Source organism: Propithecus coquereli, unplaced genomic scaffold (assembly GCF_000956105.1).
Source record: "Propithecus coquereli isolate 6110/MARCELLA unplaced genomic scaffold, Pcoq_1.0 Scaffold83, whole genome shotgun sequence".
Lineage (NCBI taxonomy): Eukaryota > Metazoa > Chordata > Mammalia > Primates > Indriidae > Propithecus > Propithecus coquereli.
The window spans coordinates 6,112,163-6,128,356 of record NW_012154507.1 but is presented as its reverse complement, the minus strand read 5'-3'; the positions used below and the strand labels follow the sequence as shown (position 1 = coordinate 6,128,356).

The window sequence follows — 16,194 nt, the reverse complement described above, 5'->3', positions numbered from 1 at the left end:
CTTCCCTACTTCTAGCTCTGGTTCTGCCTCCCTGCTTATCTCCTGCCTTCTCCCTGCTGTGTCCTTCTGTGCCCCTTGCCCTCTTCTGCAAGATCCAATGCTCATGGTCAGCGCTCCTCCAGTTCCCCCCACCCCAACTTCCCTCTACCCTTGGCCTCCTCACCCCTCCCCTTCCTCTCCCCACCATCACTTAGATTTATTTTCTCATGGGGTGTTAGGAAAGCAAGTTTCTTGAACTCGTTCTTTGCTGAAAATTTCCCCAGGGATGTATGTATGCAACACATGCACATATACATAGATGTGTGACATTTCAGGCAATATCAGACAAGAATCTGGGGGGCTTCACACTACTCCATTTAATCCCCTAGTTAGCCCTGCCCAGAGCAAAGGGACAGGAGAATAAGGGTCCAACACTTCTTTCTGAAGGAAGAGTTGGCTGTCATTCTTCCTGTCCCTTGTCCTACTAGCTTTTGTGCTGGGCCATGAGACAGAGATTGGAATTTTTCCTTAGTGAAAGCCACTCTCTCTCAAGAAAGATTAGTTCTGCCCACCCTACCCTCTGACTCTCTTTAAACCAAATATGATTCAGTCTTCTTGGCTCCTAACAGCTGAGGGTTGGCTCGGATGTCTGTGGGGAGGGAATGACCCTGTGACACATAGATCAGATTGTGATTATGCCTTTTAGAAGAACTCTTTAAAGGGGCTTCTATTGCCTTTAACTGATCCAAGAAATGCCTGAAATTCTGTTTTTTTCTTTGATAAAATAATAGCTCAATAATTCACTTATTCTTGATTACTATTCACCCTAACAATTAAGCCATTAAATGTATCATCGGTATATGAGTGGACACGGTTTATTACTACATGAATTCACCCTCTTGTTCCCATTCCACTCTTCCTCCTTCCCTGCAGCCCACATATGCACCCCAGAGGTGGCTTTGCTGGCACAGTTGATGGCTCCTTTCTGATATAATAGGATGAGAAAAGGGAGAGAGACCCAAAACTGAGACATGAAAGGAAAAGTAGGGAGGGCTTAGCCAGAGAAGGCAAGTCAATTGAAATTGCCTAGCTGGGCATGGCAGGGGAGGAGAGAATAAGAGATGAACAGTATTGCAAAGAGATTAGAGAGAGAGAGTGTGGGGATTTGGAATCTGAGATGCTCTGGGACAGTGGTGAGGTGGCCAAGATTGGAGAGTGCAGAAGGGGATGTGACAAATGTTTTTGGTTTATACATTGATCATTTTACACTTCCTATAGAGATGCAAGTAAAAGAATAGCTTTCTTTTGCATTTTCCGTTTCTTTTAAAAATTTACTTAAGCTACTTTTTGTTGCCAGACTATGCTCCTTTATAAGCAATTTAGTGCAGAAATGGAACCAGGAGTTGTCCCAGAACTTTTTAGAGTTGCCCATATAACAAATATTCAGAATTTGGTGTGCACATACCATGGTTTTCTGCAGACAATTTGCAAAAAAAAATAGAGGGATTATTGTTTCTTACCCCATGACCAACTTCTCATTTTAGAGCCTCCTTTTTCTCCCCTCCCCAGGCACCCAAAGGAATACAAAAGCAGTTTTGGAATTTCTGCCAGTGATGCCTTTTCATTATACAAACATCTATTAACTACCTGCTATGTGATAAGCGAAGATGAATAGAACATGGCCCTCACCTTGAGAGGCCCAAATGCTAATAGGTGAGATGCGCTGCTAACAAATCATGAAAACCATGCAATTAGTGCTGAAATGGAGGTAGAGGTTCTGTGAGTTTTATGTGTGCTCACAGAGGAGGAAACACTGGCTCTGCTTACGTGGTCTGGGAAGGCTCCTGAGAAAAGCTGTGTCTTAAAGGGTAAGTAGGGGGTTACTGCCAGACAAGATGGAGGAAGGGATAGGGCATTTTCTGGCAGCAGGAATAGCATGGTCAAGATGCAGAGGAGAAAAGAGCACAGCCCCATCAGGACCCTGCAATGAAGGTGGGCGGGAGATTGCAGCAGGCAGTAAAATGAGAGTGTAGATGGGTGCCATCTCAGAAGGCTCTGTATGCAGAGGAACGAAGGCCTGTATCCGGTGAGCAACTGAAGAGTTAAAACAGGGCAGTGATACAATCAACTCTTCACTTTAGAAATGTACTTCTGGTGGGGGTGGCTTAGAAGAGAGACTGGACTTAGGAGGACCAAGTAGGGAATATTGTAGTCATATAGGAAAAATGGAAACATTTATGAAAAAAAGTGGCAGGGGAACAGAGAGGAGGGGTTCAGGCAAAGAGATAGTTTGGTGGTAGGAATGAAAGGATGAGGAAGTTTAGTGAAAAGGTTCTGGGATTATTCTGATATTCCTGCTGTTTGTATTCCTTATTAAATAGAATGGAGAATACAGAAAGAGGAACAGGAATGGGACATTGACGTGCACAAAAACAACAAAAATAAAAAAAAAAAAAAGAAAGAGGAACAGGCTTTGAATAAAGGTAATGCATATAATTTGGGGGCTATTAAATGTAAGAACTCCAGGGAACATCCAGCTAGAATGCTCAGTGCAAGAGAGACATCAGGCCAAATTATGTCCTCTATTACCACCAACCTCCTCTACTGGTAAATGTAAGAGACACAAGGTACTAATGCCTGCAAGTAGGGCCACTGATGAATGTTAGTTTACAGACTTTTGTTTTATGCACTGATAAAGTGTGTCTAGGATAAGCTCATGGTTAGTAATTGATGCATGAATTGTTAATGGTGCGATGTCATTTCTCCTAAGATATGAACACTTTGCAGATTTAGTGTGAGTACCTATAGTGTTAAAAGCTCTAAACTGGATTAATCTTCTCTCTTGGCCAATCCTCACCCCCACACTTTACTTTTCTCTCCTGAAAAGAGTCTTTTAGGACCAGTTGAAAGCAATAAGTTATTAATGACAGGTAGAGAAAGATCTTCAAATCCAGTTTTTAGCTTTGAAGAGAGTTTTATTGGCACCTCCCAGCAATGGCCAGATTCACCTACTGTGAGGGCCAGAGACTGAAGAACTGATCAGAAGGCATCAGCCCAAATTCCTAGCCATTTTATCATTTGAAAGAGGTTTTCCTAGGTAGGCTTAAATATAAGTACCAACCATTCTGATGGTTGAGACTGAGGCTGGGGGAGTGGGGAGGGGAGGGAGGAGAGAAAGAGAGAGAGAGAGAGAGAGAGAGAGAGATTTTCTAAAAGAGATCTACAGTATTTGAATCTAGAGTTAATGTCAGAATCCACTGGTCTAAAATTAACCAAAAACTTGTTTCCATAATCTTTCCAACGATTAATAACATGCTTCTCATTTTTCTTCAACTTGGCATCATGTATATGCAAATTTACATTTAAAAGCTCGTGATAACCATTGGCACCAGGATTCCTGATTTGGAGATAACTCACATGTTGTTGGCTCTATGACCAATCCTCTTTCACTACTGTAATTGTATTTGCTGATGGTTCAAATGTAGTTCCTCATTTTAAATCTTGAAACAACCCATTTTGTAATTTTCAGGTGCTAGTGAGTTATTATAACATCTGGGTTCTTTTTGATGAACAATTTCCAGGAAAAAATAAGCAAACTCTGGTCCTGGAACATGAAATCAAATCAAATGGTATCCTGGGACTGTCTCAGAACATTTCATAGAAATTAAATTCTGTACCTTCCAGGTTAATGTGCTGTGGTCCCCAAGGTGTGTTAGCAAGGCTCACCTGCTGAGTTACTCTGCGTCAGCCCTAGATTTCTAATGTTCCCTGTCTGTTTACTTGCTGGAGGATTAGGGCAAGACTGGATTAAAAAGGTAGAGGTGGGGAATTAACCCTGTTTCCTGGGAAGATTTGCTTTCCAGGCACTGATTCCTAAGGAGAAATTTTTTAACTCAACAGTGTTGCCTGGACACTAGAACAAGGATTCCCCTGCCCCCATCCTGTGTTTAATCTGTAGCTTCTCCAAAGTAACTTGTGTTGGTATTGGAGGGGAGAATGACTCACAAATGGAATAAATCATTAAGAGCATCAAGACTTAGTCATGACCGTGCTATAAGTGAGGAGTCGGAAAACCAAGTACTGGTCCTGGTCTGGCTGCTGACTGCCCAAGTCACTTGCTGTCTCTGAGCTCCAATGTCCTCTAAAAATAGTAAGAGCAAATATGTGTTGAGTACTTCCTATGCTCGTGGAACTATTATTAGCATTTTTTGTACCATCTCATTTAATCCTCAGATTTCCACTGTGGAGAATGACTATAATCATCTCCATTTGGTAGATGGGGAAATTGAGGCACATAGAAGTTAAGTAATTTGCCCAAGTTCATACAGTCAGTAATGGCAGCTTGGATTCAAACTCTGACAGACAGACTGCCTGCAATCTCTACCCTTATCCATGACACTACACTACCTCCTAAAGTGAAGGGAAGGGACTGGAGGACCCTGAGGGTCCTTTCAGCCCTACCAGTGTGTGTAGGGTGGGGGAGGCAGGCCTTCAGTTTCTGGGTTGCAAAATGCAGTGTCTAGCGCCACCTCATTCTTTCCCATCTGTGAGAATCTTGGGGGAGTATGTCTTTACCATTAGGCCTCTAAGCTAGCATTGCGGGACTTGGTTTAGTTCCTGTGCCCCGCAAGAATACTTATCAGGGTCATTCTTTTCTGAGCATGTGGGTTAAGTAAGATCTCAGTGGTAGTGGGACCTTGGAGAAATGAAGCATCTGGAATGTTGGCCACAGAGAAAAATGCTGCAGTGAGAGGCTGCAAGCTGCAAGCAAGCTCTCAGCTAGCTGACTTGATAGGGACCGCGGTAAATCAGGAGGAATAGTTGAGGCTGGTGCTGGATCTCAGGGCCAGAACCCGGCCAGGGGCTGTTGGCCCAAAAGAACAGCAGCAGCAGCAGCAGCAAGAACAGCAAGAACAGCAGACCAAGTCCAGGCTGAGAAAGCAGGCTGTGAGCCAGGAAGGGGCCGACTGAGCGGTCTGTGGGGGCTGTGGCAGTGGTGAGGGTGGGGGATGAGAAAGGGAAGGAAGGAACAGACAGCATCGGAGGGACTTGAACAAAGGGGTAGAGGGGATTATAGTCAAATCACTGTCAGCAGCCCAGGAGCAGATAAAACCACTGGAGTAAGCCCTCAAATGGAAATGAGAGGGAAAAGAAGCAAGCTGCTAACAGCTACCAAGAAGAGGAGGAAGTGGGAGATGCGCTGCTTCCTGTAGAAAGAACGTTGATTGAAGACAAAGCTGGGTGGGGACTAGTCCCTGGGCTGCAGCCGCCGCCGCTGCTGCTACACATACACACAACGCTGCCGCCGTGCTCCTTGGGCAACTCCTACTACTGCTGGGCTGGGCTGGGCTGCGCCGGAGCTCGCCTGCACGGATCGGCTCTAGAGAGAGGGGAAAAGCCACTCTCCTCTGACCAAGCCTCAGGAGCTAAGGTAAAGGAAACATTTTCCATGTTACGCCTTTTAATTCAGAAAGATGACCATTGCCTGTGGTTTTAGGGGTTGATTTCTAAGAGAAGATAGGGACGTGGCTTACAGGATTGGGAGAAATGATTAGGATGGGTTCTTGTGGAAGGGTTTTTGCAAATGACCAAATTTATGGCACATTTGCTTTTTAAAAATTCAGTGCTTAGCTTTGATGACTCGCCAGGACAACACGCTAAATGCAGGAAGCTGTTTGCATAGTTCTCTTGGAAGAAAACCAGAGCTGAGTCCAAATCCATTAGGGCTATGAAGCTGTGATCTAATCATCAGAGTGTTGCAGTTCCCTGGTTTTAGGGGTGTAAGTGTAAAATATTAATTGCATTCTTTCTTACACATTGCACTGAGGTGTCTCCTGGTTTGCAACATAAAGGCTGTAATTTGGCTTTTAGGGGGATTAAATCCTTTTGTACTCAGATTTTGCCAACAAAGGCTTGAATTGCGTATTTGAGGGGCAGTATTTACCATTAAAAAACAGTATCTTCCTCCCTCAGCTCTGTGCAGCTGCTTTCAGGATAACCTCAGAAACAGCTACCATTTGCCAGTAGGTCTTATCCTAAAGTTGCATCCTCTTTCAAAGGAGCGTGGCGGGTTTAGGAACGGTAACTTGTCCAGAACCAGATACTGATGTATATGTGGGTTTTGTTTAAATGGATTTTATTTATCTCTAGGTCAAGGAGGATGTTAACCTCGGTAAGGGACAAAATATAAAAGTGTAGCTGGGTGTTTCCTTACCTGTATGTAAATACTGTAGATAGACTGAAGTAGTAAAATCAGAACATGATTTTTATTCTTCGATTTTTCTTGAGCAATGGGTGTTCTTAATAAGATCCCGGGACCATGACTTGTTCATATTTATGAATGATATGTAAAAGTGCAATAAATAGGTCTAACGGATTAGAACCGAGATTGGGAGATTCCTTTGACAGGATATGTAGGAGAAAGAGTTTAATACCCTAGTGTAGCATGATTTTAAAAATTAAGCTTTTTATCTTCAACAGAAAGTACAGTTAAGCATATATAGTCATTGATAAAGCCTTTTTCATGAGTTTTTATAATGAAAGGGGATAGTTTTTCGAAAGAAAGAGAAAAAAACTGCTTATAGTGGAGTAAAAATAATACAAATGTCATATTTTGACACTCATAAATTTTTAAAATACAGGTTTTTTAAACGCCATCTCTGCCAGCTGAGAGTATATGTATATACCTCCTCGTTTATCACCACTCTCAGTTGTGAAGAGCTATAGAGTTTTTTTTAATGCTATCTTTATGAAATTGACTTGGCTTCTGAAAATGTGTGGGGTAGCAGCACATTTTCAGAGCTAGGAAGCCTTTATAGATACTAAAGAAAAAAATGTCTGTTTCTCTGTGGTTATTCTCGTTAAAGTAAACCTGCACCATGACAAAGTATTGCTGGTGTGGAAACCATGAAGCTCCTCTGAAGGATTCATTGAATTTAATCAAACCTGTGGGCAAAACAAGTCATGCTAAGCCTTCCACAGTTCCACTTCCTATTTGCATCCGAAAGTAAAATATGTAAAGATAATCTTCCCAGAGAGGAGACCTAGAGTAGATCTTCCCTAGAATGCCCCTGATGGAGTTCTATGATCAAGCTGCATGTTATTAAATGAAGAAAAAGTTGAGCATCTGGGCTGTATGAATGAGGACAGGGCTTACTCTTTGGTGCTTAACTCATCTAAGCTGTATTCAGTAGATAATGCCAACACCCTGCTTTGTTTGGGGATGTGTAGACGATCTGTGTTACTCCTCTGCGTGTGTTTCATACAAGAGTAAGAAAATGAAACCTTGCCCAATAGGCGTAGTAGAGTCAAGAGGGTCCCCTGCTATCTTTCTGAAAACATCTAAGAGGTGCCTATTTTCTGCACAGCACAAAACATTTTCTTGATTGTTAAATTCCAGCTTTAAGCAGAACATTAGTGAGTAACAACAGATTAGTAACTATGGTGGTAGAGTGTTTAGGAAGAAGATGAATATGCTCCTACGCTGCAAAATGAGACTAGTTCCACTTATTCTGGCCATATGGAATATTGAAAGACATAATGCTTTTGCTCAGGATATTCAGTGGCTTTTGAGGGAGATGACCAACACTGAAATTTTAATTGTATGGTTTTTTTTTCCTGCCATATGGCCAGTGGCTGAATGGAAACATGACTCCATTATTTCATGGCCAGCCCTGGATCTCATATGGTGGGCATGTGGTGAATGTGTTTGGTTGACTGACTTTTTTAGCCTACTTCAAAAGACAGGCCCAACTTTTAAGTCTGAAAGCTGTATAGTCAAAGTAGAAAGCCTGTTCATGAAAGATTGCTGTGGGAGAAGAAAAGAACACCATGGAGTGAAAAGAACACAGGCTTTGGAGCCGGGCAGATCTGTCTTTGGATCCTACCATTGGTTCTTACTACTTGACCTGGAACATTAGCTTATGAACCTTAGTTCCTTCATTGTAAAGAAGGGTGAGTAGTACATAATAAGGCTTTGTTTTTGCTTTTATGTGTGGATGAGTGAGCGCCTGCTATACAGAAGGTACTCAAATGCCATTTTGTTTTTGGTGGTGGTGGCATAAGGAAGAGTTAATGTATTCTTGACCTTTGCCACTGCCTCAAAGGTTTAAGGAGACTTCTTTATTATGATAAAATATACATAAAATAAAATTGCCCATTTTAACCATTTTTAAGTATACAGTTCTGTGGTATTACGTATATTCACATTGTTGTGCTACCGTCACCACCATCCATCCACAGAACTCTTTTTATCTTTTGAAACAGAAACTCTGTGCCTACCAAACAACTCCCCATCCCCGCTTCTTCCAGCCCCTAGCAATCACTGTTTCTGTCTACACATTGGACTAAGTACCTCATGTAAGTGGAATCATACAGTATTTGTCCTTTGGTGACTGGCATAATTTGCTTAGCATAATGTCTTTAAGATTCATCCATGTTGTAGCATGTGTTAGAATTTCCTCTTTTTTAAGGCTGAATAATAATTCCATTATATGTATGTACCACACTTTATTTGTCCTTTGATAGACACTCGGGCCACCTTTGGCTATTGTGAATAATGCTGCCGTGAACAAGGGTATACAAATATCTGTTAGAGTCCCTGCTTTCGCTTCTTTTGGGTACCCAGAAGTGGAATTGCTGGAACATAGTAATTATATGTTTAATTTTTTGAGGAGCTGCCATTCTGTTTTCCACAGCAGCTGTACCATTTTACATTCCCACTAGCAGTGAGCAAGGGTTCCAATTTTTCCACATCCTCACCAATCCTTACTTTCTGGGGTTTTTTTGTTTGTTTTTAATAACAGCATCCTAAGTGGTATCTCCTTGTGGTTTTGATTTGCATTTCCCTAACGATTAGTGATATTGAGCATCTTTTCTTGTGCTTATTGACCATTTGTATATCTTCTTTGGAGAAACGTCTGTTCAAGTTCTTTGCCGATGTTTAATCAGATTGTTATTGAGGAGACATTTTAAAATGGTGGGATCTCTTAACATAATGTATCATTAGATTGTGATGATAGTATTTGTATTTAATCTCCTGTGTACAACAGTATTATCCCTGCCCAAATTAAATACTTCTCTTGAAAGTAACTTTTAAAATCAAAGGACAGAGTAAGAAAATATGTGTAGCTCCTGCTAATTGGTGATGTCAAGAACCTGGCAGTGAAATTCAAATCTTTCTTGTAGACAGTTACACAAGTGACCTCGCTGGTTAAGTCATGGACCAGCCTACTACCAAGGAAGCACTGGAAGGCATTGCCTCAGTGCCTCTCTGGTTCCCACTCATGAGCTGAAGTTTCTCAGGATGAGAAAAATACTCAGTAGGTAGCAGAGTCAGAAAAAGAGAGGAGAAACTAAAATACTACAGTGCTCCTAAGCCTTTTATGATGGAGAGAATTAACCGGTGGAGAAGGGGCTGTAGTAGTTAAACAATACAATAGGTTTCTGAGACAAGTTTCTACTAATGGGATTCTAATCTAAGTTTCTTTCACATTTAAAAATAAAGAATCCTTCTGTTACATTTTCCACTACAGATTTCACACCTAATCCTCACACGGGTGAGACAGAATATGGACAGAGCCTAGGAAAGCTGGGCAGAAAGATTAGGGAGACTCTGTTGAATAGCAACAATAGCTGAGCTTTATGGTGTGGGTGCAGACATTGACCTTAAATGGTCTGAGAGCTCCTGAATGATTAATGTTAACTTTCTGTAATGTACTCTGTGCCTGTGTTGGGAGGGAGGTTGTGAGTAATGACTCCCAACTTTATTTAATTTGCAAATCTATTCATTCTAAAATGACTGGGAGAATCCAAGTGCCTGGCTTTACTAGATCTGGGTGGGAGAGCTGTGTTAAGACTTAGTCCTGGCTTGGGGGTGGCTCACACCTGTAAACCTAGCACTCTGGGAGGCTGAGGCGGGTGAATGGCTTGAGGTCAGGAGTTCGAGACCAGCCTGAGCAAGAGTGAGACCACTGTCTCTACTATAAATAGAAAGAAATTAGCCAAACAACTAAAAATAGAAAAAAGTTAGCTGGGCATGATGGAGCGTGCCTGTAGTCCCAGCTACTTGGGAGGCTGAGGCAGGAGGATTGCTTGAGCCCAGGAGTTTGAGGTTGCTGTGAGCTAGGCTGACGCACTCTAGCCCAGGCAACAGAGTGAGACTCTATCTCAAAAAAAAAAAAAAAAAAAAAGACTTACTCCTGCTGCCATTCCACCCCAAAGGTGATGGATATGTTAATTAGACTGATTTGGTTATCCCATAATATATACATGTCAAAATATCACATTGTACTCCATAAGTATATATAATTATTATTTATCAATTAAAAATACTCCCCCCCCCCAAAAAAAAAGACTTAGTCTCTGGCCTGGGACACACTAGAATGGTAGAGCTGAAAATGACCTGGGGACAACCCAGCCTATATCACCCCTCCATGATGGAGAATGCACAGGCCTGGGATTTAGTGTTTCACAGTTGATTAATGCCTCACCTCCCAATTCAAACTCCATTTCTCTTCCCTCCATATTGGGGCTAAGGTTTTATGTTTTGCCGCTTTCAAAATTGTAAGACCAAAATATTTTTTTTTAAAAAAGAGGGGACTGTTTAAATTTGATGCCCTATGTAAATACGGAGTTTCTGTCCAAATTTATTCAAGTGTAAAAGATGCCACTGTGGAACAGAGATTCAAATTTTCAGGTGAGAGTATTAGAGATATATGTGGTTCCTTAAAAACTCTTATGTCAAAGAAAACAAATTGTATTTAATGGGAGTCAGTGTTTAGGCACTCCCTAGAGAACTTTATTAAGCATTGAAAAAGAGGGAGCTTATTTCTCAAACTTTAATGATAATATGTTTCTTAGAAGTGGTACCATCCTGTCTTGAGATAAAACAGGATCAGCCCTTTTATCTCTTTTCAAATATGCGTAAACAGTCAAGCTCCTAGAAAAGGCTTTGAAAAGCCAAACCAGTCTCTTGGCCCCTTCCTGCCTGTCCCTGGCCTTCCCACCCCCCATCCTCGTTGTGGGGTGAGGCTCTCCCCCATCCTCATCCCTGGGCACCCAGCATTCAGAAGTTGGGGAGAGGGGCTGGAAACTGGGCTGATTGGTTCTACTCCAGATGTGTTGTATCTCAGCAGGGCCTTTGCTATTCTTTGAAAATCTTTTCCTTCTTTCTTTATTTCACTTTTCATACTCCCCTGAGCATTTTCAATGGAAACCATTCAACCCAAGTCCCCACTCCCTTTATTCATTGTAAGGGGCCTCACCTTCTCTTTTTCTGAGAAGGAATATATTACAGGCTTCCTCAACCTCATCCCTTACCACCTCGAAATTTCTCTCTGTCTTCATTTGTCTTAGTCCATTCAAACTGCTATAACAAATTACCATAGACTACGTAACTTATAAACAACAGAAATTTATTTCTTATAGTTCCGGAGGCTGGAAAGTCCAAGATCAAATGCTGGCAGATTTGATGTCTGATGAGGGCCTGTTCCTCATAGATGGAGCCTCCTGTGGGTCCTTACATGGCAGAAGGGGCCAGCTAGCTCCCTCAAGCCTCTTTTATAAGGGCACTAATCCCATTCATGAGGGCTCCATCCTTGTGACCTAATCACCTCCCAAAGGCCCCACATCCCAATATCATTGCATTGGGGATCAGGTTCCAACATACGAATTTTGAGGAACACAAACATTCAGACCATAGCATCATTCATTCTCTTCTTCCTTTCTAGGTCAAATTAGCATAACCTTTCCTTCAAGCCAAAAATAAACCCTCTACTTGGACTATATATCCCATTCCCTTTTATTTTCTAAGAGATCATGTTCTGACAATAGTTCTGTCTCTTTCCTACATATTTAGTTTCTTCTTATTGGTCCTTTCTCTTTGCTGGTAAACTTGCTTAGTGTTTCCATACATGCATAATGTAATTAAAAAATAAATAAAACAAACCTGCTCCCAACAAAGCTTCTCCTTGACTTTTGTAGGCTCTACTAACCTTGTTCTCCTCCAGCCTGTGTGAGAGCTCCAACTTCTCTACTAACTACAATTCCTACTCCCTAAATATTAGTGTTCTTAAAATTTGATTCTTTGTGCACTTAATTTCTCCCTCTCCCTTAATTAAATCCTTTCCTGTGATTTCAATCATAGTTGCTGTGTGGGTCAGTTCCAAAACTGATTCAGCACCCTGATATCTCATACGTGAGGTACCTCTCTTAGCTTGCACAGCAAACTGCCTGCAAATTCACCGGAACATCCAACCCGCTCAAATTTAAACTCACATATCCAAATCCATGCTCACCATCACCTTCCCCATGCCTCAAAACCAGCTCCTTGACTGATTTCATGACTATTAAAGACACCCCATTTTCTCAATCCCTTGATTACGGAAACTCAATTACACTATTTTGCTCACCGCACAACTGTAGTTGCAGTAAGTTGCATAGCCCTTTGCATTGTGAATGGAAAAACACCACAACACTGTCTATTCTTTTCCACATTGATAGCCAGTGTCTTAGTTCAGGCCCTCCTAACCTCCAGCTGGGCTGATTTGTTGTTTGTGTTCTTCTCTCTCCCTGGAATAACTTTCCTGCTTCTGCTTCCACACTTCATCCCTGAAGTCTTGATTCTCTGAATAGCCAAATTCCATCTGTCCTATAAGGCTCAGTTCAAATGCTACCTCTTTTATGAAGCCTTCCTTGGTTTCTTCCCTCCCCTCCCCCATAAGAAACAGTCTTTGCCTCCCCTAAAATCTTTTCTTCTTTCATCACAGCATTTAGCTCATTCTAGTGTCTATAATAGCAATCTGCATAGTTTTTTCTTTTGGCCACGTTGCAAGCTCTTTAAGGACAGTGGTCACATCTGGTTTCATCTTTGTTTTCTTTATACCACATGATGCAATTTGTTTATCATTCATTTATTTAATGAACTTTCTTGAGTGACTCATTTTTTTGATGCAGAGTGGGCTAGACATAGTACTTGTCCTCCAGGAGCTCACAGAGTACTGGGGAAAACACAAATTACGCGCAGTTAGTCTGTCCACAAGTCTTAACCGAATGTCTGCAGTGTGCCACGTGCTCATCAAGATGCCAGGGAGACTAGAATGAACAAAATAAGCCAGTTCTTTTGTTTTCTTGGAACTTACTTTCTAGTGTTGGGAGAGTCCCAAGAAACACATAAACCAGTGGTTTTTAGATCTAGCCGCGCATTAGAAATCACTGAGCGATACTTTGAAAAAATGTCTATGTCCCAGTCTCACCCCAGACTAATTAAATCAGAATCAGCTAGGGTTGGAACCCACTGACGGAAACAAATTATAGTAAAAGGGACTATCAGGTAGTGCTGAGGGCTGTGATGGATTAAAATAGAAGCAGGTTGAATGATAGAGACTATGCACATGAGGATGGTGGTAATGGGAAGTTCACTTTTGTTGGGTAATCCCCAGACGCCTTTCTGAAGAGGTGACGTTTGAGTTGACCCCTAAATAATGGTGAGGAGTCAGCCATGTGAAGATCTTTGGAGGACAGAGAAGGTTTCAAGCAGAAGGTACAGGTGGGTGGCTTTCTGAAATAAGGATGAGTTGAAATTTTAGGGAAAATGTGGCTGCCTTCACATACATGTACTATAATGTACAAAATATGTCTTTTCTCAACAGAAAGCAGCTTTTCAATTAAACTAGGTGAACTCCAAATTCAGAACACTTGGCTGCTCTATTGACCCATTGGTCTGTGTTGGATTTTGTTTAGATTAAATTGATTTACACCATCATGAAAATTACTCCATTTAATTATATTTTTTTCTACGCTGCAGTCAACACTACAATGCTTATTGTCTGAATTAAATACCATTCTTATTGTTTAAAATAACCTTACATACTTGATATTGTCTTTCAGATGAATCAAGAAGAGAAGGCAATGACTTCTGCCCTTAACTCTATTTTGGGGAACGAGGGAAAACCTCACAGAGCAATCATTAAAATCAGGCAGAGTAAAGCACTAACTCATTTGAATGAATGAAGATCAACATGTTTCAAGAATCAAGTTGAGAACTATCATTTGTTGATCATTCAGTTTGTCCTGGATGCTTTATATACATTATTGTTTTCAGCTAGTTTTAAAAATAACCCTATGAGACGAGGACAGTATTTTTCTATCAGGATACTTTTGGCTGCTGGTAACAGAATGCCCTACCAAAATGGCTTAAAAAATAGGAAATTCATCTCAAGAGCCCCTCAAAGGAGGGTAGCTCCAGAGTTAGTTATTTAGTTTAGTAGCTGGATAATGTCCTTAGCAACCTGAATTCTTTTTTTCCTTCCACTCTGACAGCCTCAGCAGGTTGATTGACACTCTCAGGCCAGCTCCCCTCACTGTGCGGAGATGGCTGCTACCATTTTGGAATTGCAGGCAGACCTCAGGATGTAGAGTCATAGTAGAGGGGCTAATGTCTTCTCATGTGGCTCTTTTTAAAGTTACAGAAAAACTGTCTCCAGTAGATTTCCCCTCCTGACTCACATGCCTTATGTATTAGTGACTAGGTAGACAGAACCACTGTGGTGGGCTAATTTGAGAGTTTCCTCCTGAGGCCATGGAGCAGTCCAGCCTCTGTGAAGAACGTGGTCACCAGACTCTAGAAAAAAGGGTCTGCTTCTATTAGCCTGGAAGAAGGGGTTAGTGGTTAGTGGGTAAGCAGTCAATAGAGCCCAACACCATGATTATTTCTATTTTATGAGTGAGGATATAAAGGCTATAAAGGTAAGATGTCTTACCCAAATCACATAGCTTTGAATTGAACAGAGTTTCCAAGAATTTCTCTTTGAGAAAAACAAGCACAAATGCAAAAATAAAAAAATGGTTCTTGTTGGTGGTGATGATCTAGGTAGGGTCAGAGGAAGAATTCTGGAGGAAAATGGAAGGGCTGAAGTGAGACAAAGAATAACCTTTTAAACAAAATATTCCAGAAAGAAATATACCAATTCTTATAAAGCAGTAAGAATGGCATTTAATTTAGATAACCAGCCCTGCATTTCTGCATTATAAAAAATATATATAATTAAATTGAGTTTTCCTGACTGGTCGTTTAAATCAATTTGGTCTATATAAACATCTACCCTGGGCCAAGTAATGAGCTAGAGATGCCAAGGGTTCTGCGCATGATGTCTGTCGAACTTAAATGAAAACCTTGGTTTTCTAGAGAGACATGTATTTTGTTGATTATAGCACCTGTGAGAGAAGAATGAATAATCTGTGCAGTTTCTGGTTATGAGTTATTTAGAAAATAGGTTTCTACTTTCCAGCTCTGGAGACGAAGTATACAGTTCCATGATGGTTGCATTTTCTTTGTGGCTCCGACTTTCTGCTTTGGTACTGTATTTCAGAGGCTACATATGTAAGGCAGTGATAGTGAAAAAGGGAACTTTCAGTGGAATTGCCATCATTGCAGTGTTTTGACTGCTTGTCTCGAAGGCGTATTTCTGTGCATTTTCATCATAACAGACTAAGCATTAATGGTAGGAGTACTTTTTCTGTAATAAATGACTGAGTGCCTCCTACTCTTAGATTTGCATTTTTAAACAGGAAAGTAAGTTAATTTCTAGGCTGTGCCAACAGAGCTCTGTTTAAAGAGTATTTATCTGATTTGTGCAGAACCATGTAAGAAAAATTTTGAAAAAATTTAAACAGGAAAAAAATTTATCATCTTAGAGGCTTTTTTTTTTTTTTTGGAGAACTGAATTGATCCTTTGCCATTTTTTTAAACCTCATGAATTATGGTTGTGTTTAGGTAATATCGTTGTGTATGGGCATTAAACCAGTACAGTAACAGTTTTATAATTTTTTTTCCTTTGGGGAAAAAGGTTGATATTGAATAGCTTTACCACTTTTTAAATTAAAATAAGAAAAATTTAAGTAAGAAAAGATGAAAATTCTTAGGCAAATAAAGGTCCAACTAGTTTCTTATTCTATGTCTTAAAATAATCCTAAAATATTACAGTGTAGAAAAATAATATTCTAAGACTTAACGCACAGGAGAGCATAGTAGTTAAAAGACATTCATTTGGAGTCAGAATCACTTGGGCAAGTTGCTTAAACTTTTTATGCCTCAGTTTCTTCATCTATACAATGAGAAATAATGATGATACCTACTTCACAAAATTGTTAGAAAATTATATAACACATGTAAAATGTTTATCATGGTGCCTGAATTATAGTAATTATTCAAGAAGT

General features: G+C 40.7%; 1 protein-coding gene across 2 annotated transcripts in view; it reads left to right on the top strand.

The window, feature by feature from the left end:
- The first annotated feature begins 5,115 nt into the window (after window positions 1-5,115).
- Window positions 5,116-16,194, top strand: part of GNG2 (guanine nucleotide binding protein (G protein), gamma 2) — a 96,917-nt gene continuing 85,838 nt past the window's right edge. Inside the window, exon 1 of one of the 2 annotated variants that reach the window (XM_012663812.1) lies at window positions 5,116-5,410. The gene's annotated coding sequence lies outside the window, so the exon portion shown is untranslated. The remainder of the gene's footprint in view (window positions 5,411-16,194) is intronic. The other variant, XM_012663811.1, reaches the window with a different exon arrangement.